Source organism: Tachypleus tridentatus, chromosome 13 (assembly GCF_004210375.1).
Source record: "Tachypleus tridentatus isolate NWPU-2018 chromosome 13, ASM421037v1, whole genome shotgun sequence".
Taxonomy (NCBI): Eukaryota; Metazoa; Arthropoda; class Merostomata; order Xiphosura; family Limulidae; genus Tachypleus; species Tachypleus tridentatus.
In genome coordinates this window covers 247,601,666-247,629,453 of record NC_134837.1, presented here as the reverse complement: position 1 = coordinate 247,629,453, position 27,788 = coordinate 247,601,666, and the positions used below count along the sequence as shown (strand labels likewise).

Genomic DNA, 27,788 nt, shown 5'->3' with positions numbered 1-27,788 from the left:
CGACGGCTGTTTTTGGTATTGTTGTTCTCTCTGTTATTTTGGTAAAAGTGTTAGCAATAATATGTGGGTCTAAGATACACTTTGACTAAGTTCGTTTCTCGTCACCACGAATTTCCTATAAAATGTTTTTTAAGATTTTGTAACCACAATGAAAATAAAAACAACTCTAAATTACCCATCTTTCTTCTTCCTAGAATGACTTGAAACTGTAACTAAAAGGTTTCTTCACCCTGAGTATCTTATGACTTAAAATATTTTGTATCTTTTTTTTTAATTCCATTTATTGTTTTATTGCCCTTTTGAACCACTTATAACTAGAACACACAGCAGAATGTTCAGCTCAGGCGATTGCATTTATTAAATAATTCACCAGTTTGTTCACAGGCTTGCTCGAGTTCAGTGTCAGTCCTTGGTAAATTTAAGCCTAAACCTTTTACAATCACAGTTCTGACATACTACGTGTTTATTTATTTAAAATGAACAAAAGAAGAGATAGTAGCAAATACACCATCCACGTAATAATTATAATTTAACTGGTTCTCTAGTTATCGCATTAGCACTTTAACAAATCCATTAAATACTCTACTTGAACAGTTCAACACGTATATTCAAATTGGTGAGCTATGTCTTTCACATGAAACGATAAAAAGATTACTTTTAACATCGTTCATTGATTAAAACATTGCATTTTACTGGATACAAGTAAGATGAAGTAAAATATCAAAATTATATATTGGCTAACTCTGAAATAGATTACGTTAGTGTGGTAAGCGTGACAAGTATATCTCACTTTCTGATTGATAGCTCCATAAACAAGGAAGATTTAAGCCTGGAAATGTTATATTTCTTATGGTAATATTCATTGTATTGTATCATCAATTTATGTTAAACTTTATACTTCAAAAGAGGTGGTAGGTAAGTTACCAAAATTAGAAGATTTTAAAACTTACGTCACGATTCTTATATATTGTGAGTTCAAGATTTTTTTAAATATTTCTTGCCTATTTATGACATTGAAACATATAATGTAAATACATGACTTATTATCTACGTTTTTTTTTACCAAGTTTTTCATTCACGTAGTTATGTTATTTATTTTAATTTATTTCGGACGTATGTTAACATATTAGTATTTCAAGTAACTGTAAAATTTGAATTTAATTGTTCATTAACTGTTAATATGTATCAAGTGTATGTTATTTTCCAACAAGATTGACTTACACAACCTCCTAATAGTTATTACAAATGATGGTTTACATGCAACAGTTTTATAAACTTACAGACAACATGAAGTCCAGTCTAGAACTAAATATCTTATCGACGATCCAAGTCCATTCCAGGCAAATTAATTCCCTGAGTTTATATTGGTTGCACCTCGTTTGAGCTGGGTCCGATTCCCCGTGGTACAAACATGCCATTTGAGCCATGGGGGCATTAGATTTTTACGATCAATCCCACTATCCATTGGTAAAAGGTAGTTGGTGGTGGTGATGGTTAGCTGCCTTCCCTCTTGCCTTACAGTTCTAAATAGGGACGTCTAGCGCAGATAACCTCTATAGTTTTGCGCGAAATTAGAAAAGAAACCGAACCAGTGCTGAAAACGTCGACGGGTTTCCGTGGTGTAGTGGTTATCACGTGCTCACACGCGCAGGTCCCTGTTCGATCCGGCGGAAACATCATTTTTTCCAAAATTCGTATCAACGGGTTTAAAGTTGCTCATGTAGATGTACACTTTAGGAAGAATGGGTCTTGTGCAACCCAGCCTGGGTAAAATTCAACATACCCACAGAAAAGAACGAACTGCGACAGAATGCAGCAACGTCGGTTAACAGTCGCAAACTTTCGAGTTCATTACCAGAGGAAACTGTAACGATGCGAGAAATTTCCAGATGCAAATATGTCGGATAACATAGCATTTACTATACTTTCATTTTAAGATTCGTACTGTTATTTTTGTAAGATTAAAACCACGGTGGTTAATCAAATATCACAGTGTCTTGGCCCCATGAAGCTTATCGTTTTACATGTGAATAAATCTTTTTAAGTGACATTTCTTGTGAAATTTGTAGTTTTGTAAGACGAAAGAGCAAACAAATTTCATGGTTTTGTTTTGAGCTTGACGGCTTATAACCCTCACATCCGTAGATCAGTTTTTGTGGTTGGTACAAAATTATAAACGTGGTTCTATTTCTTTTTGTGTGTTTTATTTCTGCAGAAAATTGATTTAAAAAAATCACCAGTTTGCTTTTGTAAAGATATACAATTTTTTTTAACTGGCTTATTTGTAAATTTTCATATTTCCACATTTGTTTGAATAAGAATACATTTCTTATGTATTATCAGTGTTTTCTCTATTTGAGTTGTTACGTACGTGTTATACTTTTTTTGGACAAGTCTACGACTTATTATATTACATATACTAACTTACTACCATCTCAAGAGTAACCGAAATTTTTCTTTTAATTTGAGCTCAGTAGTTCATTAAATATTAATATGTATTAATTTTATTTCATTTGCCAACAGGATTGATACACACAATTTCTTTTTTTAACACAAACGTATTTTAATACACAGGCACAAAAAAATTACTATTTATAACAATTATAATTAATTGTTATTACATATTTACAGTTGATGGTTTATATACAACAGTATTACAAACTTCCAAAACTATCCAGAAACGTACACGAGTCTAGAGCTGAATATTTTATCCACGATCCTAGTCCACGACGAGCAAATTAATTCTGAGTTCATATTCTTGCACCTCGCTTAGGCTGGCTTGGTATGATTGCAGAAATTTCGACAACTTTCGAGAACAGGCGGGACTTGCGCAATACACAGGCACGTGCAAAAACAAAATTATACAGAAGCAAGGATAAACACTATGATAAACATGTGATGGTAAATATGTTATTCTTCGGTCACGTGTGTAATTATCAAAAGTCGACTGTGAGGACATTTGACGTTCTATCCGAGAATGCGAGATTATTGTACACATTTCTGGTAATTTACTGTGCGTAACCAAATGGCTGAGTTTTCAATTTGAATAATCCTCTAATGTGGTGGTCCCAAAACCTTCTGTTTATTCTGGTTCACCTTACTTTCTTAGACAAACTTACCTTTGATCGATATTAACATTGAATATCCAGGTAAGTAATTATATTATGAATTAAATGTGACAGTTGTGCAATTCAAAGTTTTATGTCATCGTGAGAGTTGTAAAGGGGCATAGAATTAAGTTTTCACAGTTTCACGTGACTTGACATTCCTATGAAATGCATCTCACGACGGCTGTTTTGAGTATTGTTGTTCTCTCTGTTATTTTGGTAAAAGTGTTAGCAACCATATAAGCCGTTCTGAGATACACTTTGACTTCAAGTTCGTTTCTCGTCACCACGAATTTCCTATAAAATATTTTTTTTTTAAGATTTGACTGTAACCACAATGAAAAATAAAAAAAACAACTCTAAATTACCCATCTTTCTTCTTCCTAGAATGACTTGAAACTGTAACTAAAAACGTTTCTTCACCCTGAGTATCTTATGACTTAAAATATTTTGTATCTTTTTTTTCTAATTCCATTTATTGTTTTATTGCCCTTTTGAACCACTTATAACTAGAAGACACAGCGAATGTTCAGCTCAGGCGATTGCATTTATTAAATAATTCACCAGTTTGTTCACAGGCTTGCTCGAGTTCAGTGTCAGTCCTTGGTAAAATTTAAGCCTAAACCTTTTACAATCACGGTTCTGACATACTACGCGTGTTTATTTATTTAAAAATGAACCAAAGAAAACAGAATAGTAACAAAAAACACCATCCCGTAATAATTATAATTTAACTGGTTCTCTAGTTATCGCATTAGCACTTTAACAAATCCATTAAATACTCTACTTGAACAGTTCAACACGTATATTCAAATTGAGTGAGCTATGTCTTTCACACCAAAACGATAAAGAAGATTACTTTATACATCGTTCATTGATTAAAACATTGATTTTTTACTGGATACAAGTAAGATGAAGTAAAATATCAAAATTATATATTGGCTAACTCTGAAATAGATTACGTTAGTGGTAAGCGTGACAAGTGTATCTCACTTTCTGATTGATAGCTCCATAAACAAGGAAGATTTAAGCCTGGAAATGTTATATTTCTTATGGTAATATTCATTGTATTGTATCATCAATTTATGTTAAACTTTATACTTCAAAAGAGGTGGTAGGTAAGTTACCAAAGATAGAAGATTTTAAAACTTACGTCACCATTCTTATATATATTGTGAGTTCAAGATTTTATTTAAATATTTCTTGCTATTTAGGACATTGAAACTTATATAATGTAAATACATGACTTATTATCTACGTTTTTGTACCAAGTTTGTTCATGCACGTAGTTATGTATTATAATTTATTTCGGACGTATGTTAACATATTAGTATTTCAAGTAACTATAAATTTGAATTTAATTGTTCATTAACTGTTAATATGTATCAAGTGTATGTTATTTTCCAACAAGATTGACACGCACACAACCTCCTAATAGTTATTACAAATGATGGTTTACATGCAACAGTTTTATAAACTTACAGACAACATGAAGTCCAGTCTAGAACTAAATATCTTATCGACGATTCAAGTCCATTCCAGGCAAATTAATTCCGAGTTTATATTGGTTGCACCTCGTTTGAGCTGGGTCCGATTCCCCGTCGTACCAAACATGCTCGCCATTTGAGCCATGGGGGGCATTAGATTTTTACGATCAATCCCACTATCCATTGGTAAATGAGTAGTTGGCGGTGGGTGGTGATGACTAGCTGCCTTCCCTCTTGCCTTAGAGTTCTAAATTAGGGACGTCTAGCGCAGATAAGCCTCTATAGTTTTGCGCGAAATTAGAAAGAAACCGAACCAGTGCTAGAAAAACGACGACGGGTTTCCGTAGTGTAGTGGTTATCACGTGCGCCTCACACGCGCGAGGTCCCCGGTTCGATCCCGGGCGGAAACATCATTTTTTCCAAATATTCGTATCAACGGGTTTAAAGTTGCTCATGTAGATGTACACTTTAGGAAGAATGGGTCTTGTGCACCTGACCCTCCTGGGTATTTAAAATTCAACATACCCACAGAGAAGAAGCGAACTGCGACAGAATGCAGCAACGTCGGTTAACTACAGTCGCAAACTTTCGAGTTCATTACCAGAGGAAACTGTAACGAATGCGAGAAATTTCCAGATGCAAATATGTCGGATAACATAGCATTTACTATACTTTCATTTTAAGATTCGTACTGTTATTTTGTAAGATTAAAACCACGATTACGTGAGTGGTTAATCAAATATCACAGTGTCTTGAGAAAGTTCGTGCATAGAAGAAAACTGTGGTGCTGATCAAAGACACCTACTCAAGCACTGAAGTTAACTGCATCAGTTCTGCACCGTTTCTCACTCTTGTGCAGTTAAAACAAACTTTATTTTAGGAAATGGTAAAATATTTCAATATCTACATGCGGCATTGTAGAGCAAAAAGGTTTAAAGTGTTAAAGCATTTACCTAATGAATTTTCAGAGAGTTTTAGATATTTTTGAAAAATTAATATATTTCTTCGAAAGACATGCAATTCCGTTTCGTAAAACTAAAACTTTCTAGCACATTCACGAAGTATGTAAAACATTTTTATTTCTTCTGTAAAGATAGTTGTTTTGCGTCTTTTAAAATATAGGATATTTCATTGTAAAATTTGCGATTGTTTTGTGAAACTAAAATATCTTAAAATTAAAATATTTTCAAGTGTTATTGTAAACAGTTGTGCCCCATGAAGCTTATCGTTTTACATGTGAATAAACTTTTAAGTGACATTTCTTGTGAAATTTGTAGTTTTGTAAGACGAAAGAGCAAACAAATTTCATGGCTTTGTTTTGAGCATGACGGCTTATAACCCTCACGTCCGTAGAACAGTTTTTGTGGTCGATACAAAATTATAAACGTGGGTCTATTTCTTTTGTGTGTTTTATTTCTGCAGAAAATTGATTTAAAAAAATCACCAGTTTGCTTTTGTAAAGATATACAATGTTTTTTAACTGGCTTATTTGTAAATTTTCATATTTCCACATTTGTTTGAATAAGAATACATTTCTTATGTATTATCAGTGTTTTCTCTATTTGAGTTGTTACGTACGTGTTATACTTTTTTTGGACAAGTCTACGACTTATTATATTACATATACTAACTTACTACCATCTCAAGAGTAACCGGAATTTTTCTTTTAATTTGAGCTCAGTAGTTCATTAAATATTAATATGTATTAATTTTATTTCATTTGCCAACAGGATTGATACACACAATTTCTTTTTTTAACACAAACGTATTTTAATACACAGGCACAAACAATTACTATTTATAACAATTATAATTAATTGTTATTACATATTTACAGTTGATGGTTTATATACAACAGTATTACAAACTTCCAAAACTATCCAGAAACGTACACGAGTCTAGAGCTGAATATTTTATCCACGATCCTAGTCCACGACGAGCAAATTAATTCTGAGTTCATATTCTTGCACCTCGCTTTAGCTGGCTTGGTATGATTGCAGAAATTTCGACAACTTTCGAGAAGAGGCGGGACTTGCGCAATACACAGGCACGTGCAAAAACAAAATTATACAGAAGCAAGGATAAACACTATGATAAACATGTGATGGTAAATATGTTATTCTTCGGTCACGTGTGTAATTATCAAAAGTCGACTGTGAGGACATTTGACGTTCTATCCGAGAATGCGAGATTATTGTACACATTTCTGGTAATTTACTGTGCGTAACCAAATGGCTGAGTTTTCAATTTGAATAATCCTCTAATGTGGTGGTCCCAAAACCTTCTGTTTATTCTGGTTCACCTTACTTTCTTAGACAAACTTACCTTTGATCGATATTAACATTGAATATCCAGGTAAGTAATTATATTATGAATTAAATGTGACAGTTGTGCAATTCAAAGTTTTATGTCATCGTGAGAGTTGTAAAGGGGGGCATAGAATTAAGTTTTCACAGTTTCACGTGACTTGACATTCCTATGAAATGCATCTCACGACGGCTGTTTTGAGTATTGTTGTTCTCTCTGTTATTTTGGTAAAAGTGTTAGCAACCATATAAGCCGTTCTGAGATACACTTTGACTTCAAGTTCGTTTCTCGTCACCACGAATTTCCTATAAAATATTTTTTTTTTAAGATTTGGCTGTAACCACAATGAAAAATAAAAAAAACAACTCTAAATTACCCATCTTTCTTCTTCCTAGAATGACTTGAAACTGTAACTAAAAACGTTTCTTCACCCTGAGTATCTTATGACTTAAAATATTTTGTATCTTTTTTTTCTAATTCCATTTATTGTTTTATTGCCCTTTTGAACCACTTATAACTAGAAGACACAGCGAATGTTCAGCTCAGGCGATTGCATTTATTAAATAATTCACCAGTTTGTTCACAGGCTTGCTCGAGTTCAGTGTCAGTCCTTGGTAAAATTTAAGCCTAAACCTTTTACAATCACGGTTCTGACATACTACGCGTGTTTATTTATTTAAAAATGAACCAAAGAAAACAGAATAGTAACAAAAAACACCATCCCGTAATAATTATAATTTAACTGGTTCTCTAGTTATCGCATTAGCACTTTAACAAATCCATTAAATACTCTACTTGAACAGTTCAACACGTATATTCAAATTGAGTGAGCTATGTCTTTCACACCAAAACGATAAAGAAGATTACTTTATACATCGTTCATTGATTAAAACATTGCATTTTTACTGGATACAAGTAAGATGAAGTAAAATATCAAAATTATATATTGGCTAACTCTGAAATAGATTACGTTAGTGGTAAGCGTGACAAGTGTATCTCACTTTCTGATTGATAGCTCCATAAACAAGGAAGATTTAAGCCTGGAAATGTTATATTTCTTATGGTAATATTCATTGTATTGTATCATCAATTTATGTTAAACTTTATACTTCAAAAAGAGGTGGTAGGTAAGTTACCAAAGATAGAAGATTTTAAAACTTACGTCACCATTCTTATATATATTGTGAGTTCAAGATTTTATTTAAATATTTCTTGCTATTTAGGACATTGAAACTTATATAATGTAAATACATGACTTATTATCTACGTTTTTGTACCAAGTTTGTTCATGCACGTAGTTATGTATTTTAATTTATTTCGGACGTATGTTAACATATTAGTATTTCAAGTAACTGTAAATTTGAATTTAATTGTTCATTAACTGTTAATATGTATCAAGTGTATGTTATTTTCCAACAAGATTGACACGCACACAACCTCCTAATAGTTATTACAAATGATGGTTTACATGCAACAGTTTTATAAACTTACAGACAACATGAAGTCCAGTCTAGAACTAAATATCTTATCGACGATCCAAGTCCATTCCAGGCAAATTAATTCCGAGTTTATATTGGTTGCACCTCGTTTGAGCTGGGTCCGATTCCCCGTCGTACCAAACATGCTCGCCATTTGAGCCATGGGGGGCATTAGATTTTTACGATCAATCCCACTATCCATTGGTAAAAGAGTAGTTGGCGGTGGGTGGTGATGTCTAGCTGCCTTCCCTCTTGCCTTACAGTTCTAAATTAGGGACGTCTAGCGCAGATAACCCTCTATAGTTTTGCGCGAAATTAGAAAGAAACCGAACCAGTGCTAGAAAAACGTCGACGGGTTTCCGTAGTGTAGTGGTTATCACGTGCGCCTCACACGCGCAAGGTCCCCGGTTCGATCCCGGGCGGAAACATCATTTTTCCAAAATTCGTATCAACGGGTTTAAAGTTGCTCATGTAGATGTACACTTTAGGAAGAATGGGTCTTGTGCAACTGACCCTCCTGGGTATTTAAAATTCAACATACCCACAGAGAAGAAGCGAACTGCGACAGAATGCAGCAACGTCGGTTAACTACAGTCGCAAACTTTCGAGTTCATTACCAGAGGAAACTGTAACGAATGCGAGAAATTTCCAGATGCAAATATGTCGGATAACATAGCATTTACTATACTTTCATTTTAAGATTCGTACTGTTATTTTGTAAGATTAAAACCACGATTACGTGAGTGGTTAATCAAATATCACAGTGTCTTGAGAAAGTTCGTGCATAGAAGAAAACTGTGGTGCTGATCAAAGACACCTACTCAAGCACTGAAGTTAACTGCATCAGTTCTGCACCGTTTCTCACTCTTGTGCAGTTAAAACAAACTTTATTTCAGAAAATGGTAAAATATTTCAATATCTACATGCGGCATTGTAGAGCAAAAAGGTTTAAAGTGTTAAAGCATTTACCTAATGAATTTTCAGAGAGTTTTAGATATTTTTGAAAAATTAATATATTTCTTCGAAAGACATGCAATTCCGTTTCGTAAAACTAAAACTTTCTAGCACATTCACGAAGTATGTAAAACATTTTTATTTCTTCTGTAAAGATAGTTGTTTTGCGTCTTTTAAAATATAGGATATTTCATTGTAAAATTTGCGATTGTTTTTGTGAAACTAAAAATATCTTAAAATTAAAATATTTTCAAGTGTTATTGTAAACAGTTGTGCCCCATGAAGCTTATCGTTTTACATGTGAATAAACTTTTTAAGTGACATTTCTTGTGAAATTTGTAGTTTTGTAAGACGAAAGAGCAAACAAATTTCATGGCTTTGTTTTGAGCATGACGGCTTTTAACCCTCACGTCCGTAGAACAGTTTTTGTGGTCGATACAAAATTATAAACGTGGGTCTATTTCTTTTGTGTGTTTTATTTCTGCAGAAAATTGATTTAAAAAAATCACCAGTTTGCTTTTGTAAAGATATACAATTTTTTTTAACTGGCTTATTTGTAAATTTTCATATTTCCACATTTGTTTGAATAAGAATACATTTCTTATGTATTATCAGTGTTTTCTCTATTTGAGTTGTTACGTACGTGTTATACTTTTTTTGGACAAGTCTACGACTTATTATATTACATATACTAACTTACTACCATCTCAAGAGTAATTGGAATTTTTTCTTTTAAGTTGAGCTCAGTAGTTCATTAAATATTAATATGTATTAATTTTATTTCATTTGCCAACAGGATTGATACAGACAATTTCTTTTTTTAACACAAACGTATTTTAATACACAGGCACAAACAATTACTATTTATAACAATTATAATTAATTGTTATTACATATTACAGTTGATGGTTTATATACAACAGTATTACAAACTTCCAAAACTATCCAGAAACGTACACGAGTCTAGAGCTGAATATTTTATCCACGATCCAAGTCCACGACGAGCAAATTAATTCTGAGTTCATATTCTTGCACCTCGCTTAGGCTGGCTTGGTATGATTGCAGAAATTTCGACAACTTTCGAGAACAGGCGGGACTTGCGCAATACACAGGCACGTGCAAAACAAAATTATACAGAAGCAAGGATAAACACTATGATAAACATGTGATGGTAAATATGTTATTCTTCGGTCACGTGTGTAATTATCAAAAGTCGACTGTGAGGACATTTGACGTTCTATCCGAGAATGCGAGATTATTGTACACATTTCTGGTAATTTACTGTGCGTAACCAAATGGCTGAGTTTTCAATTTGAATAATCCTCTAATGTGGTGGTCCCAAAACCTTCTGTTTATTCTGGTTCACCTTACTTTCTTAGACAAACTTACCTTTGATCGATATTAACATTGAATATCCAGGTAAGTAATTATATTATGAATTAAATGTGACAGTTGTGCAATTCAAAGTTTTATGTCATCGTGAGAGTTGTAAAGGGGCATAGAATTAAGTTTTCACAGTTTCACGTGACTTGACATTCCTATGAAATGCATCTCACGACGGCTGTTTTGAGTATTGTTGTTCTCTCTGTTATTTTGGTAAAAGTGTTAGCAACCATACCAGCCGTTCTGAGATACACTTTGACTTCAAGTTCGTTTCTCGTCACCACGAATTTCCTATAAAATTTTTTTTTTAAGATTTGACTGTAACCACAATGAAAAAAAAAAAACAACTCTAAATTACCCATCTTTCTTCTTCCTAGAATGACTTGAAACTGTAACTAAAACGTTTCTTCACCCTGAGTATCTTATGACTTAAAATATTTTGTATCTTTTTTTCTAATTCCATTTATTGTTTTATTGCCCTTTTGAACCACTTATAACTAGAAGACACAGCGAATGTTCAGCTCAGGCGATTGCATTTATTAAATAATTCACCAGTTTGTTCACAGGCTTGCTCGAGTTCAGTGTCAGTCCTTGGTAAAATTTAAGCCTAAACCTTTTACAATCACGGTTCTGACATACTACGCGTGTTTATTTATTTAAAAATGAACCAAAGAAAACAGAATAGTAACAAAAAACACCATCCCGTAATAATTATAATTTAACTGGTTCTCTAGTTATCGCATTAGCACTTTAACAAATCCATTAAATACTCTACTTGAACAGTTCAACACGTATATTCAAATTGAGTGAGCTATGTCTTTCACACAAAACGATAAAGAAGATGACTTTATACATCGTTCATTGATTAAAACATTGCATTTTTACTGGATACAAGTAAGATGAAGTAAAATATCAAAATTATATATTGGCTAACTCTGAAATAGATTACGTTAGTGGTAAGCGTGACAAGTGTATCTCACTTTCTGATTGATAGCTCCATAAACAAGGAAGATTTAAGCCTGGAAATGTTATATTTCTTATGGTAATATTCATTGTATTGTATCATCAATTTATGTTAAACTTTATACTTCAAAAAGAGGTGGTAGGTAAGTTACCAAAGATAGAAGATTTTAAAACTTACGTCACCATTCTTATATATATTGTGAGTTCAAGATTTTATTTAAATATTTCTTGCTATTTAGGACATTGAAACTTATATAATGTAAATACATGACTTATTATCTACGTTTTTGTACCAAGTTTGTTCATGCACGTAGTTATGTATTTTAATTTATTTCGGACGTATGTTAACATATTAGTATTTCAAGTAACTGTAAATTTGAATTTAATTGTTCATTAACTGTTAATATGTATCAAGTGTATGTTATTTTCCAACAAGATTGACACGCACACAACCTCCTAATAGTTATTACAAATGATGGTTTACATGCAACAGTTTTATAAACTTACAGACAACATGAAGTCCAGTCTAGAACTAAATATCTTATCGACGATCCAAGTCCATTCCAGGCAAATTAATTCCGAGTTTATATTGGTTGCACCTCGTTTGAGCTGGGTCCGATTCCCCGTCGTACCAAACATGCTCGCCATTTGAGCCATGGGGGGCATTAGATTTTTACGATCAATCCCACTATCCATTGGTAAAAGAGTAGTTGGCGGTGGGTGGTGATGTCTAGCTGCCTTCCCTCTTGCCTTACAGTTCTAAATTAGGGACGTCTAGCGCAGATAACCCTCTATAGTTTTGCGCGAAATTAGAAAGAAACCGAACCAGTGCTAGAAAAACGTCGACGGGTTTCCGTAGTGTAGTGGTTATCACGTGCGCCTCACACGCGCAAGGTCCCCGGTTCGATCCCGGGCGGAAACATCATTTTTTCCAAAAATTCGTATCAACGGGTTTAAAGTTGCTCATGTAGATGTACACTTTAGGAAGAATGGGTCTTGTGCACCTGACCCTCCTGGGTATTTAAAATTCAACATACCCACAGAGAAGAAGCGAACTGCGACAGAATGCAGCAACGTCGGTTAACTACAGTCGCAAACTTTCGAGTTCATTACCAGAGGAAACTGTAACGAATGCGAGAAATTTCCAGATGCAAATATGTCGGATAACATAGCATTTACTATACTTTCATTTTAAGATTCGTACTGTTATTTTGTAAGATTAAAACCACGATTACGTGAGTGGTTAATCAAATATCACAGTGTCTTGAGAAAGTTCGTGCATAGAAGAAAACTGTGGTGCTGATCAAAGACACCTACTCAAGCACTGAAGTTAACTGCATCAGTTCTGCACCGTTTCTCACTCTTGTGCAGTTAAAACAAACTTTATTTTAGGAAATGGTAAAATATTTCAATATCTACATGCGGCATTGTAGAGCAAAAAGGTTTAAAGTGTTAAAGCATTTACCTAATGAATTTTCAGAGAGTTTTAGATATTTTGAAAAATTAATATATTTCTTCGAAAGACATGCAATTCCGTTTCGTAAAACTAAAACTTTCTAGCACATTCACGAAGTATGTAAAACATTTTTATTTCTTCTGTAAAGATAGTTGTTTTGCGTCTTTTAAAATATAGGATATTTCATTGTAAAATTTGCGATTGTTTTGTGAAACTAAAATATCTTAAAATTAAAATATTTTCAAGTGTTATTGTAAACAGTTGTGCCCCATGAAGCTTATCGTTTTACATGTGAATAAAATTTTTAAGTGACATTTCTTGTGAAATTTGTAGTTTTGTAAGACGAAAGAGCAAACACATTTCATGGCTTTGTTTTTAGCTTGACGGATTATAACCCTCACGTCCGTAGAACAGTTTTTGTGGTCGATACAAAATTATAAACGTGGGTCTATTTCTTTTGTGTGTTTTATTTCTGCAGAAAATTGATTTAAAAAATCACCAGTTTGCTTTTGTAAAGATATACAATGTTTTTTAACTGGCTTATTTGTAAATTTTCATATTTCCACATTTGTTTGAATAAGAATACATTTCTTATGTATTATCAGTGTTTTCTCTATTTGAGTTGTTACGTACGTGTTATACTTTTTTTGGACAAGTCTACGACTTATTATATTACATATACTAACTTACTACCATCTCAAGAGTAACCGGAATTTTTTCTTTTAATTTGAGCTCAGTAGTTCATTAAATATTAATATGTATTAATTTTATTTCATTTGCCAACAGGATTGATACACACAATTTCTTTTTTTAACACAAACGTATTTTAATACACAGGCACAAACAATTACTATTTATAACAATTATAATTAATTGTTATTACATATTTACAGTTGATGGTTTATATACAACAGTATTACAAACTTCCAAAACTATCCAGAAACGTACACGAGTCTAGAGCTGAATATTTTATCCACGATCCAAGTCCACGACGAGCAAATTAATTCTGAGTTCATATTCTTGCACCTCGCTTAGGCTGGCTTGGTATGATTGCAGAAATTTCGACAACTTTCGAGAACAGGCGGGACTTGCGCAATACACAGGCACGTGCAAAACAAAATTATACAGAAGCAAGGATAAACACTATGATAAACATGTGATGGTAAATATGTTATTCTTCGGTCACGTGTGTAATTATCAAAAGTCGACTGTGAGGACATTTGACGTTCTATCCGAGAATGCGAGATTATTGTACACATTTCTGGTAAATTACTGTGCGTAACCAAATGGCTGAGTTTTCAATTTGAATAATCCTCTAATGTGGTGGTCCCAAAACCTTCTGTTTATTCTGGTTCACCTTACTTTCTTAGACAAACTTACCTTTGATCGATATTAACATTGAATATCCAGGTAAGTAATTATATTATGAATTAAATGTGACAGTTGTGCAATTCAAAGTTTTATGTCATCGTGAGAGTTGTAAAGGGGGCATAGAATTAAGTTTTCACAGTTTCACGTGACTTGACATTCCTATGAAATGCATCTCACGACGGCTGTTTTGAGTATTGTTGTTCTCTCTGTTATTTTGGTAAAAGTGTTAGCAACCATACCAGCCGTTCTGAGATACACTTTGACTTCAAGTTCGTTTCTCGTCACCACGAATTTCCTATAAAATATTTTTTTTTTTAAGATTTGGCTGTAACCACAATGAAAAATAAAAAAAACAACTCTAAATTACCCATCTTTCTTCTTCCTAGAATGACTTGAAACTGTAACTAAAAACGTTTCTTCACCCTGAGTATCTTATGACTTAAAATATTTTGTATCTTTTTTTCTAATTCCATTTATTGTTTTATTGCTCTTTTGAACCACTTATAACTAGAAGACACAGCGAATGTTCAGCTCAGGCGATTGCATTTATTAAATAATTCACCAGTTTGTTCACAGGCTTGCTCGAGTTCAGTGTCAGTCCTTGGTAAAATTTAAGCCTAAACCTTTTACAATCACGGTTCTGACATACTACGCGTGTTTATTTATTTAAAAATGAACCAAAGAAAACAGAATAGTAACAAAAAACACCATCCCGTAATAATTATAATTTAACTGGTTCTCTAGTTATCGCATTAGCACTTTAACAAATCCATTAAATACTCTACTTGAACAGTTCAACACGTATATTCAAATTGAGTGAGCTATGTCTTTCACACCAAAACGATAAAGAAGATTACTTTATACATCGTTCATTGATTAAAACATTGCATTTTTACTGGATACAAGTAAGATGAAGTAAAATATCAAAATTATATATTGGCTAACTCTGAAATAGATTACGTTAGTGGTAAGCGTGACAAGTGTATCTCACTTTCTGATTGATAGCTCCATAAACAAGGAAGATTTAAGCCTGGAAATGTTATATTTCTTATGGTAATATTCATTGTATTGTATCATCAATTTATGTTAAACTTTATACTTCAAAAAGAGGTGGTAGGTAAGTTACCAAAAATAGAAGATTTTAAAAACTTACGTCACCATTCTTATATATATTGTGAGTTCAAGATTTTATTTAAATATTTCTTGCTATTTAGGACATTGAAACTTATATAATGTAAATACATGACTTATTATCTACGTTTTTGTACCAAGTTTGTTCATGCACGTAGTTATGTATTTTAATTTATTTCGGACGTATGTTAACATATTAGTATTTCAAGTAACTGTAAATTTGAATTTAATTGTTCATTAACTGTTAATATGTATCAAGTGTATGTTATTTTCCAACAAGATTGACACGCACACAACCTCCTAATAGTTATTACAAATGATGGTTTACATGCAACAGTTTTATAAACTTACAGACAACATGAAGTCCAGTCTAGAACTAAATATCTTATCGACGATCCAAGTCCATTCCAGGCAAATTAATTCCGAGTTTATATTGGTTGCACCTCGTTTGAGCTGGGTCCGATTCCCCGTCGTACCAAACATGCTCGCCATTTGAGCCATGGGGGGCATTAGATTTTTACGATCAATCCCACTATCCATTGGTAAAAGAGTAGTTGGCGGTGGGTGGTGATGACTAGCTGCCTTCCCTCTTGCCTTACAGTTCTAAATTAGGGACGTCTAGCGCAGATAACCCTCTATAGTTTTGCGCGAAATTAGAAAGAAACCGAACCAGTGCTAGAAAAACGTCGACGGGTTTCCGTAGTGTAGTGGTTATCACGTGCGCCTCACACGCGCAAGGTCCCCGGTTCGATCCCGGGCGGAAACATCATTTTTCCAAAATTCGTATCAACGGGTTTAAAGTTGCTCATGTAGATGTACACTTTAGGAAGAATGGGTCTTGTGCACCTGACCCTCCTGGGTATTTAAAATTCAACATACCCACAGAGAAGAAGCGAACTGCGACAGAATGCAGCAACGTCGGTTAACTACAGTCGCAAACTTTCGAGTTCATTACCAGAGGAAACTGTAACGAATGCGAGAAATTTCCAGATGCAAATATGTCGGATAACATAGCATTTACTATACTTTCATTTTAAGATTCGTACTGTTATTTTGTAAGATTAAAACCACGATTACGTGAGTGGTTAATCAAATATCACAGTGTCTTGAGAAAGTTCGTGCATAGAAGAAAACTGTGGTGCTGATCAAAGACACCTACTCAAGCACTGAAGTTAACTGCATCAGTTCTGCACCGTTTCTCACTCTTGTGCAGTTAAAACAAACTTTATTTTAGGAAATGGTAAAATATTTCAATATCTACATGCGGCATTGTAGAGCAAAAAGGTTTAAAGTGTTAAAGCATTTACCTAATGAATTTTCAGAGAGTTTTAGATATTTTGAAAAATTAATATATTTCTTCGAAAGACATGCAATTCCGTTTCGTAAAACTAAAACTTTCTAGCACATTCACGAAGTATGTAAAACATTTTTATTTCTTCTGTAAAGATAGTTGTTTTGCGTCTTTTAAAATATAGGATATTTCATTGTAAAATTTGCGATTGTTTTTGTGAAACTAAAAATATCTTAAAATTAAAATATTTTCAAGTGTTATTGTAAACAGTTGTGCCCCATGAAGCTTATCGTTTTACATGTGAATAAACTTTTTAAGTGACATTTCTTGTGAAATTTGTAGTTTTGTAAGACGAAAGAGCAAACACATTTCATGGCTTTGTTTTGAGCTTGACGGCTTATAACCCTCACGTCCGTAGAACAGTTTTTGTGGTCGATACAAAATTATAAACGTGGGTCTATTTCTTTTGTGTGTTTTATTTCTGCAGAAAATTGATTTAAAAAAATCACCAGTTTGCTTTTGTAAAGATATACAATGTTTTTTAACTGGCTTATTTGTAAATTTTCATATTTCCACATTTGTTTGAATAAGAATACATTTCTTATGTATTATCAGTGTTTTCTCTATTTGAGTTGTTACGTACGTGTTATACTTTTTTTGGACAAGTCTACGACTTATTATATTACATATACTAACTTACTACCATCTCAAGAGTAACCGGAATTTTTTCTTTTAATTTGAGCTCAGTAGTTCATTAAATATTAATATGTATTAATTTTATTTCATTTGCCAACAGGATTGATACACACAATTTCTTTTTTTAACACAAACGTATTTTAATACACAGGCACAAAAAATTACTATTTATAACAATTATAATTAATTGTTATTACATATTTACAGTTGATGGTTTATATACAACAGTATTACAAACTTCCAAAACTATCCAGAAACGTACACGAGTCTAGAGCTGAATATTTTATCCACGATCCAAGTCCACGACGAGCAAATTAATTCTGAGTTCATATTCTTGCACCTCGCTTAGGCTGGCTTGGTATGATTGCAGAAATTTCGACAACTTTCGAGAACAGGCGGGACTTGCGCAATACACAGGCACGTGCAAAACAAAATTATACAGAAGCAAGGATAAACACTATGATAAACATGTGATGGTAAATATGTTATTCTTCGGTCACGTGTGTAATTATCAAAAGTCGACTGTGAGGACATTTGACGTTCTATCCGAGAATGCGAGATTATTGTACACATTTCTGGTAATTTACTGTGCGTAACCAAATGGCTGAGTTTTCAATTTGAATAATCCTCTAATGTGGTGGTCCCAAAACCTTCTGTTTATTCTGGTTCACCTTACTTTCTTAGACAAACTTACCTTTGATCGATATTAACATTGAATATCCAGGTAAGTAATTATATTATGAATTAAATGTGACAGTTGTGCAATTCAAAGTTTTATGTCATCGTGAGAGTTGTAAAGGGGCATAGAATTAAGTTTTCACAGTTTCACGTGACTTGACATTCCTATGAAATGCATCTCACGACGGCTGTTTTGAGTATTGTTGTTCTCTCTGTTATTTTGGTAAAAGTGTTAGCAACCATACCAGCCGTTCTGAGATACACTTTGACTTCAAGTTCGTTTCTCGTCACCACGAATTTCCTATAAAATTTTTTTTTTAAGATTTGACTGTAACCACAATGAAAAATAAAAAAACAACTCTAAATTACCCATCTTTCTTCTTCCTAGAATGACTTGAAACTGTAACTAAAACGTTTCTTCACCCTGAGTATCTTATGACTTAAAATATTTTGTATCTTTTTTTCTAATTCCATTTATTGTTTTATTGCCCTTTTGAACCACTTATAACTAGAAGACACAGCGAATGTTCAGCTCAGGCGATTGCATTTATTAAATAATTCACCAGTTTGTTCACAGGCTTGCTCGAGTTCAGTGTCAGTCCTTGGTAAAATTTAAGCCTAAACCTTTTACAATCACGGTTCTGACATACTACGCGTGTTTATTTATTTAAAAATGAACCAAAGAAAACAGAATAGTAACAAAAAACACCATCCCGTAATAATTATAATTTAACTGGTTCTCTAGTTATCGCATTAGCACTTTAACAAATCCATTAAATACTCTACTTGAACAGTTCAACACGTATATTCAAATTGAGTGAGCTATGTCTTTCACACAAAACGATAAAGAAGATTACTTTATACATCGTTCATTGATTAAAACATTGAATTTTTAGTGGATACAAGTAAGATGAAGTAAAATATCAAAATTATATATTGGCTAACTCTGAAATAGATTACGTTAGTGGTAAGCGTGACAAGTGTATCTCACTTTCTGATTGATAGCTCCATAAACAAGGAAGATTTAAGCCTGGAAATGTTATATTTCTTATGGTAATATTCATTGTATTGTATCATCAATTTATGTTAAACTTTATACTTCAAAAAGAGGTGGTAGGTAAGTTACCAAAGATAGAAGATTTTAAAACTTACGTCACCATTCTTATATATATTGTGAGTTCAAGATTTTATTTAAATATTTCTTGCTATTTAGGACATTGAAACTTATATAATGTAAATACATGACTTATTATCTACGTTTTGTACCAAGTTTGTTCATGCACGTAGTTATGTATTTTAATTTATTTCGGACGTATGTTAACATATTAGTATTTCAAGTAACTGTAAATTTGAATTTAATTGTTCATTAACTGTTAATATGTATCAAGTGTATGTTATTTTCCAACAAGATTGACACGCACACAACCTCCTAATAGTTATTACAAATGATGGTTTACATGCAACAGTTTTATAAACTTACAGACAACATGAAGTCCAGTCTAGAACTAAATATCTTATCGACGATCCAAGTCCATTCCAGGCAAATTAATTCCGAGTTTATATTGGTTGCACCTCGTTTGAGCTGGGTCCGATTCCCCGTCGTACCAAACATGCTCGCCATTTGAGCCATGGGGGGCATTAGATTTTTACGATCAATCCCACTATCCATTGGTAAAAGAGTAGTTGGCGGTGGGTGGTGATGACTAGCTGCCTTCCCTCTTGCCTTACAGTTCTAAATTAGGGACGTCTAGCGCAGATAACCCTCTATAGTTTTGCGCGAAATTAGAAAGAAACCGAACCAGTGCTAGAAAAACGTCGACGGGTTTCCGTAGTGTAGTGGTTATCACGTGCGCCTCACACGCGCAAGGTCCCCGGTTCGATCCCCGGGCGGAAACATCATTTTTTCCAAAAATTCGTATCAACGGGTTTAAAGTTGCTCATGTAGATGTACACTTTAGGAAGAATGGGTCTTGTGCACCTGACCCTCCTGGGTATTTAAAATTCAACATACCCACAGAGAAGAAGCGAACTGCGACAGAATGCAGCAACGTCGGTTAACTACAGTCGCAAACTTTCGAGTTCATTACCAGAGGAAACTGTAACGAATGCGAGAAATTTCCAGATGCAAATATGTCGGATAACATAGCATTTACTACACTTTCATTTTAAGATTCGTACTGTTATTTTCTAAGATTAAAACCACGATTACGTGAGTGGTTAATCAAATATCACAGTGTCTTGAGAAAGTTCGTGCATAGAAGAAAACTGTGGTGCTGATCAAAGACACCTACTCAAGCACTGAAGTTAACTGCATCAGTTCTGCACCGTTTCTCACTCTTGTGCAGTTAAAACAAACTTTATTTTAGGAAATGGTAAAATATTTCAATATCTACATGCGGCATTGTAGAGCAAAAAGGTTTAAAGTGTTAAAGCATTTACCTAATGAATTTTCAGAGAGTTTTAGATATTTTTGAAAAATTAATATATTTCTTCGAAAGACATGCAATTCCGTTTCGTAAAACTAAAACTTTCTAGCACATTCACGAAGTGTGTAAAACATTTTTATTTCTTCTGTAAAGATAGTTGTTTTGCGTCTTTTAAAATATAGGATATTTCATTGTAAAATTTGCGATTGTTTTTGTGAAACTAAAAATATCTTAAAATTAAAATATTTCCAAGTGTTATTGTAAACAGTTGTGCCCCATGAAGCTTATCGTTTTACATGTGAATAAAATTTTTAAGTGACATTTCTTGTGAAATTTGTAGTTTTGTAAGACGAAAGAGCAAACACATTTCATGGCTTTGTTTTTAGCTTGACGGATTATAACCCTCACGTCCGTAGAACAGTTTTTGTGGTCGATACAAAATTATAAACGAGGGTCTAATTCTTTTGTGTGTTTTATTTCTGCAGAAAATTGATTTAAAAAATCACCAGTTTGCTTTTGTAAAGATATACAATTTTTTTTAACTGGCTTATTTGTAAATTTTCATATTTCCACATTTGTTTGATAGAGAATACATTTCTTATGTATTATCAGTGTTTTCTCTATTTGAGCTGTTACGTACGTGTTATACTTTTTTTGGACAAGTCTACGACTTATTATATTACATATACTAACTTACTACCATCTCAAGAGTAACCGGAATTTTTTCTTTTAATTTGAGCTCAGTAGTTCATTAAATATTAATATGTATTAATTTTATTTCATTTGCCAACAGGATTGATACACACAATTTCTTTTTTTAACACAAACGTATTTTAATACACAGGCACAAACAATTACTATTTATAACAATTATAATTAATTGTTATTACATATTACAGTTGATGGTTTATATACAACAGTATTACAAACTTCCAAAACTATCCAGAAACGTACACGAGTCTAGAGCTGAATATTTTATCCACGATCCAAGTCCACGACGAGCAAATTAATTCTGAGTTCATATTCTTGCACCTCGCTTAGGCTGGCTTGGTATGATTGCAGAAATTTCGACAACTTTCGAGAACAGGCGGGACTTGCGCAATACACAGGCACGTGCAAAACAAAATTATACAGAAGCAAGGATAAACACTATGATAAACATGTGATGGTAAATATGTTATTCTTCGGTCACGTGTGTAATTATCAAAAGTCGACTGTGAGGACATTTGACGTTCTATCCGAGAATGCGAGATTATTGTACACATTTCTGGTAATTTACTGTGCGTAACCAAATGGCTGAGTTTTCAATTTGAATAATCCTCTAATGTGGTGGTCCCAAAACCTTCTGTTTATTCTGGTTCACCTTACTTTCTTAGACAAACTTACCTTTGATCGATATTAACATTGAATATCCAGGTAAGTAATTATATTATGAATTAAATGTGACAGTTGTGCAATTCAAAGTTTTATGTCATCGTGAGAGTTGTAAGGGGGCATAGAATTAAGTTTTCACAGTTTCACGTGACTTGACATTCCTATGAAATGCATCTCACGACGGCTGTTTTGAGTATTGTTGTTCTCTCTGTTATTTTGGTAAAAGTGTTAGCAACCATACCAGCCGTTCTGAGATACACTTTGACTTCAAGTTCGTTTCTCGTCACCACGAATTTCCTATAAAATTTTTTTTTTAAGATTTGACTGTAACCACAATGAAAAATAAAAAAACAACTCTAAATTACCCATCTTTCTTCTTCCTAGAATGACTTGAAACTGTAACTAAAACGTTTCTTCACCCTGAGTATCTTATGACTTAAAATATTTTGTATCTTTTTTTCTAATTCCATTTATTGTTTTATTGCCCTTTTGAACCACTTATAACTAGAAGACACAGCGAATGTTCAGCTCAGGCGATTGCATTTATTAAATAATTCACCAGTTTGTTCACAGGCTTGCTCGAGTTCAGTGTCAGTCCTTGGTAAAATTTAAGCCTAAACCTTTTACAATCACGGTTCTGACATACTACGCGTGTTTATTTATTTAAAAATGAACCAAAGAAAACAGAATAGTAACAAAAACACCATCCCGTAATAATTATAATTTAACTGGTTCTCTAGTTATCGCATTAGCACTTTAACAAATCCATTAAATACTCTACTTGAACAGTTCAACACGTATATTCAAATTGAGTGAGCTATGTCTTTCACACCAAAACGATAAAGAAGATTACTTTATACATCGTTCATTGATTAAAACATTGCATTTTTACTGGATACAAGTAAGATGAAGTAAAATATCAAAATTATATATTGGCTAACTCTGAAATAGATTACGTTAGTGGTAAGCGTGACAAGTGTATCTCACTTTCTGATTGATAGCTCCATAAACAAGGAAGATTTAAGCCTGGAAATGTTATATTTCTTATGGTAATATTCATTGTATTGTATCATCAATTTATGTTAAACTTTATACTTCAAAAAGAGGTGGTAGGTAAGTTACCAAAAATAGAAGATTTTAAAAACTTACGTCACCATTCTTATATATATTGTGAGTTCAAGATTTTATTTAAATATTTCTTGCTATTTAGGACATTGAAACTTATATAATGTAAATACATGACTTATTATCTACGTTTTTGTACCAAGTTTGTTCATGCACGTAGTTATGTATTTTAATTTATTTCGGACGTATGTTAACATATTAGTATTTCAAGTAACTGTAAATTTGAATTTAATTGTTCATTAACTGTTAATATGTATCAAGTGTATGTTATTTTCCAACAAGATTGACACGCACACAACCTCCTAATAGTTATTACAAATGATGGTTTACATGCAACAGTTTTATAAACTTACAGACAACATGAAGTCCAGTCTAGAACTAAATATCTTATCGACGATCCAAGTCCATTCCAGGCAAATTAATTCCGAGTTTATATTGGTTGCACCTCGTTTGAGCTGGGTCCGATTCCCGTCGTACCAAACATGCTCGCCATTTGAGCCATGGGGGCATTAGATTTTACGATCAATCCCACTATCCATTGGTAAAAGAGTAGTTGGCGGTGGGTGGTGATGACTAGCTGCCTTCCCTCTTGCCTTACAGTTCTAAATTAGGGACGTCTAGCGCAGATAACCCTCTATAGTTTTGCGCGAAATTAGAAAGAAACCGAACCAGTGCTAGAAAAACGTCGACGGGTTTCCGTAGTGTAGTGGTTATCACGTGCGCCTCACACGCGCAAGGTCCCCGGTTCGATCCTGGCGGAAACATCATTTTTTCCAAAAATTCGTATCAACGGGTTTAAAGTTGCTCATGTAGATGTACACTTTAGGAAGAATGGGTCTTGTGCAACTGACCCACCTGGGTATTTAAAATTCAACATACCCTCAAAGAAGAAGCGAACTGCGACAGAATGCAGCAACGTCGGTTAACTACAGTCGCAAACTTTCGAGTTCATTACCAGAGGAAACTGTAACGAATGCGAGAAATTTCCAGATGCAAATATGTCGGATAACATAGCATTTACTATACTTTCATTTTAAGATTCGTACTGTTATTTTGTAAGATTAAAACCACGATTACGTGAGTGGTTAATCAAATATCACAGTGTCTTGAGAAAGTTCGTGCATAGAAGAAAACTGTGGTGCTGATCAAAGACACCTACTCAAGCACTGAAGTTAACTGCATCAGTTCTGCACCGTTTCTCACTCTTGTGCAGTTAAAACAAACTTTATTTTAGGAAATGGTAAAATATTTCAATATCTACATGCGGCATTGTAGAGCAAAAAGGTTTAAAGTGTTAAAGCATTTACCTAATGAATTTTCAGAGAGTTTTAGATATTTTGAAAAATTAATATATTTCTTCGAAAGACATGCAATTCCGTTTCGTAAAACTAAAACTTTCTAGCACATTCACGAAGTATGTAAAACATTTTTTATTTCTTCTGTAAAGATAGTTGTTTTGCGTCTTTTAAAATATAGGATATTTCATTGTAAAATTTGCGATTGTTTTTGTGAAACTAAAAATATCTTAAAATTAAAATATTTTCAAGTGTTATTGTAAACAGTTGTGCCCCATGAAGCTTATCGTTTTACATGTGAATAAACTTTTTAAGTGACATTTCTTGTGAAATTTGTAGTTTTGTAAGACGAAAGAGCAAACACATTTCATGGCTTTGTTTTTAGCTTGACGGATTATAACCCTCACGTCCGTAGAACAGTTTTTGTGGTCGATACAAAATTATAAACGAGGGTCTAATTCTTTTGTGTGTTTTATTTCTGCAGAAAATTGATTTAAAAAATCACCAGTTTGCTTTTGTAAAGATATACAATTTTTTTTAACTGGCTTATTTGTAAATTTTCATATTTCCACATTTGTTTGATAGAGAATACATTTCTTATGTATTATCAGTGTTTTCTCTATTTGAGCTGTTACGTACGTGTTATACTTTTTTTGGACAAGTCTACGACTTATTATATTACATATACTAACTTACTACCATCTCAAGAGTAATTGGAATTTTTTCTTTTAAGTTGAGCTCAGTAGTTCATTAAATATTAATATGTATTAATTTTATTTCATTTGCCAACAGGATTGATACACACAATTTCTTTTTTTAACACAAACGTATTTTAATACACAGGCACAAACAATTACTATTTATAACAATTATAATTAATTGTTATTACATATTTACAGTTGATGGTTTATATACAACAGTATTACAAACTTCCAAAACTATCCAGAAACGTACACGAGTCTAGAGCTGAATATTTTATCCACGATCCAAGTCCACGACGAGCAAATTAATTCTGAGTTCATATTCTTGCACCTCGCTTAGGCTGGCTTGGTATGATTGCAGAAATTTCGACAACTTTCGAGAACAGGCGGGACTTGCGCAATACACAGGCACGTGCAAAACAAAATTATACAGAAGCAAGGATAAACACTATGATAAACATGTGATGGTAAATATGTTATTCTTCGGTCACGTGTGTAATTATCAAAAGTCGACTGTGAGGACATTTGACGTTCTATCCGAGAATGCGAGATTATTGTACACATTTCTGGTAATTTACTGTGCGTAACCAAATGGCTGAGTTTTCAATTTGAATAATCCTCTAATGTGGTGGTCCCAAAACCTTCTGTTTATTCTGGTTCACCTTACTTTCTTAGACAAACTTACCTTTGATCGATTTTAACATTGAATATCCAGGTAAGTAATTATATTATTAATTAAATGTGACAGTTGTGCAATTCAAAGTTTTATGTCATCGTGAGAGTTGTAAAGGGGCATAGAAAAAAGTTTTCACAATTTCACGTGACTTGACATTCCTATGAAATGCATCTCACGACGGCTGTTTTGAGTATTGTTGTTCTCTCTGTTATTTTGGTAAAAGTGTTAGCAACCATACCAGCCCTTCTGAGATACACTTTGACTTCAAGTTCGTTTCTCGTCACCACGAATTTCCTATAAAATGTTTTTTTTTTAAGATTTGACTGTAACCACAATGAAAAATAAAAAACAACTCTAAATTACCCATCTTTCTTCTTCCTAGAATGACTTGAAACTGTAACTAAAAACGTTTCTTCACCCTGAGTATCTTATGACTTAAAATATTTTGTATCTTTTTTTTCTAATTCCATTTATTGTTTTATTGCCCTTTTGAACCACTTATAACTAGAAGACACAGCGAATGTTCAGCTCAGGCGATTGCATTTATTAAATAATTCACCAGTTTGTTCACAGGCTTGCTCGAGTTCAGTGTCAGTCCTTGGTAAAATTTAAGCCTAAACCTTTTACAATCACGGTTCTGACATACTACGCGTGTTTATTTATTTAAAAATGAACCAAAGAAAACAGAATAGTAACAAAATACACCATCCCGTAATAATTATAATTTAACTGGTTCTCTAGTTATCGCATTAGCACTTTAACAAATCCATTAAATACTCTACTTGAACAGTTCAACACGTATATTCAAATTGAGTGAGCTATGTCTTTCACACCAAAACGATAAAGAAGATTACTTTATACATCGTTCATTGATTAAAACATTGCATTTTTACTGGATACAAGTAAGATGAAGTAAAATATCAAAATTATATATTGGCTAACTCTGAAATAGATTACGTTAGTGGTAAGCGTGACAAGTGTATCTCACTTTCTGATTGATAGCTCCATAAACAAGGAAGATTTAAGCCTGGAAATGTTATATTTCTTATGGTAATATTCATTGTATTGTATCATCAATTTATGTTAAACTTTATACTTCAAAAAGAGGTGGTAGGTAAGTTACCAAAGATAGAAGATTTTAAAACTTACGTCACCATTCTTATATATATTGTGAGTTCAAGATTTTATTTAAATATTTCTTGCTATTTAGGACATTGAAACTTATATAATGTAAATACATGACTTATTATCTACGTTTTGTACCAAGTTTGTTCATGCACGTAGTTATGTATTTTAATTTATTTCGGACGTATGTTAACATATTAGTATTTCAAGTAACTGTAAATTTGAATTTAATTGTTCATTAACTGTTAATATGTATCAAGTGTATGTTATTTTTCAACAAGATTGACACGCACACAACCTCCTAATAGTTATTACAAATGATGGTTTACATGCAACAGTTTTATAAACTTACAGACAACATGAAGTCCAGTCTAGAACTAAATATCTTATCGACGATCCAAGTCCATTCCAGGCAAATTAATTCCGAGTTTATATTGGTTGCACGTCGTTTGAGCTGGGTCCGATTCCCCGTCGTACCAAACATGCTCGCCATTTGAGCCATGGGGGCATTAGATTTTACGATCAATCCCACTATCCATTGGTAAAGGAGTAGTTGGCGGTGGGTGGTGATGACTAGCTGCCTTCCCTCTTGCCTTAGAGTTCTAAATTAGGGACGTCTAGCGCAGATAACCCTCTATAGTTTTGCGCGAAATTAGAAAGAAACCGAACCAGTGCTAGAAAAACGTCGACGGGTTTCCGTAGTGTAGTGGTTATCACGTGCGCCTCACACGCGCAAGGTCCCCGGTTCGATCCTGGCGGAAACA

General features: G+C 33.3%; 7 non-coding genes across 7 annotated transcripts; all 7 read left to right on the top strand.

Annotated features, from left to right (window-relative positions):
• Nucleotides 1–4,931: 4,931 nt before the first annotated feature.
• Nucleotides 4,932–5,004, top strand: TRNAV-CAC (transfer RNA valine (anticodon CAC)). Its single transcript has one exon. It is a non-coding gene; the product is annotated as a tRNA-Val (tRNA).
• A 3,730-nt stretch (nt 5,005–8,734) lies between these two features.
• Nucleotides 8,735–8,807, top strand: TRNAV-CAC (transfer RNA valine (anticodon CAC)). The gene has a single exon. It is a non-coding gene; the product is annotated as a tRNA-Val (tRNA).
• A 3,721-nt stretch (nt 8,808–12,528) lies between these two features.
• Nucleotides 12,529–12,601, top strand: TRNAV-CAC (transfer RNA valine (anticodon CAC)). The gene has a single exon. It is a non-coding gene; the product is annotated as a tRNA-Val (tRNA).
• Nucleotides 12,602–16,330: 3,729 nt separating this feature from the next.
• On the top strand, nt 16,331–16,403 carry TRNAV-CAC (transfer RNA valine (anticodon CAC)). Its single transcript has one exon. It is a non-coding gene; the product is annotated as a tRNA-Val (tRNA).
• A 3,721-nt stretch (nt 16,404–20,124) lies between these two features.
• Nucleotides 20,125–20,198, top strand: TRNAV-CAC (transfer RNA valine (anticodon CAC)). Its single transcript has one exon. It is a non-coding gene; the product is annotated as a tRNA-Val (tRNA).
• A 3,721-nt stretch (nt 20,199–23,919) lies between these two features.
• Nucleotides 23,920–23,991, top strand: TRNAV-CAC (transfer RNA valine (anticodon CAC)). Its single transcript has one exon. It is a non-coding gene; the product is annotated as a tRNA-Val (tRNA).
• A 3,725-nt stretch (nt 23,992–27,716) lies between these two features.
• On the top strand, nt 27,717–27,788 carry TRNAV-CAC (transfer RNA valine (anticodon CAC)). Its single transcript has one exon. It is a non-coding gene; the product is annotated as a tRNA-Val (tRNA).